Below are 789 nucleotides of genomic sequence, written 5' to 3' on the forward strand. Positions count from 1 at the left end.
TCCCCCACGCGGGGGATGCGTCCGAGGGGCGTGTCGGCTGCAGGGGCTGTGGCCCAGCTTGGTGCGAGGGGTCGGGTCTCTGCGGCCTGCCTGGGAACCTGTCCCCAGGCCGCCTGGGCTGGAGGGACCCCTGGAGCGGAGCGAAGCAAAGCCCACTCACCCGCCTGCCCGTCTCCGTGGAAGTGGGCAGGCAGGAGGGAGCAAACCTGCAGCGCCTGGAACTGACTCCAGAGCCGCTGGTGACCAAAATGCTGCTAGGAGTAGCCGAGCGCCCAGGGCCCGGCGCTGTCTCACCAGCCCTCATGCGCCAGGGGCAGCGATGCGGGGCCCAGGGCACGCGGCCCTGCCCGGAGCTGCAGCCTGTGGGGTGCCATCTCCAGGGCGGCTCTGCGAGCGCTCCCTCCTGTTCCTGCTCCAGGTTGTGCCCAGGGGCTTGGGCGGGCGCGTGCCCAGGGCAGACACCTGGGTGGAAGGCCCTGCTCCGGATGCCGCGGCCCCATCCGCTGACCTCTGCTCCTGGCAGGAGCTGGACCTGGGGCCTGGGCCCATGGCCTGCGGGGAGCCCTGGCAGCACAGGAGCCCTGATGGAGAGGCCTGCACTGCGCAGAGGGAGTCTCCTCAAACCCATCGCTCACTGTGGTTTTGGTTTCCATAGTGACACTTCCTGTGGTAGCGAAAAGAGGTAGTGAGGAGCAGAGCGCAGCGCTCCTGGCAGGCAGCGCGCCCGCACCGCTGCCCGCCCACCGGGGATGTGCCGGGCCTGCGGGCGCTGCTGGGGTCGCCGGCCGC

The 789-nt window shown here is 70.8% G+C and overlaps 2 protein-coding genes across 2 annotated transcripts in view; one reads left to right on the top strand and one right to left on the bottom strand.

Moving 5' to 3' along the window:
- The window catches only part of LMAN2 (lectin, mannose binding 2), a gene marked incomplete at its 5' end in the record, with an annotated part of 10,564 nt that overhangs the window by 4,524 nt on the left and 5,251 nt on the right, over positions 1 to 789 (bottom strand). The window lies entirely within an intron of this gene.
- Positions 582 to 789, top strand: part of RGS14 (regulator of G-protein signaling 14) — a 26,100-nt gene continuing 25,892 nt past the window's right edge. The window contains exon 1 of the mRNA XM_019505939.1: positions 582 to 782. The gene's annotated coding sequence lies outside the window, so the exon portion shown is untranslated. The remainder of the gene's footprint in view (positions 783 to 789) is intronic.

This window comes from Gavialis gangeticus, unplaced genomic scaffold, assembly GCF_001723915.1.
Source record: "Gavialis gangeticus isolate Ggan-Ray unplaced genomic scaffold, GavGan_comp1, whole genome shotgun sequence".
Taxonomy (NCBI): Eukaryota; Metazoa; Chordata; order Crocodylia; family Gavialidae; genus Gavialis; species Gavialis gangeticus.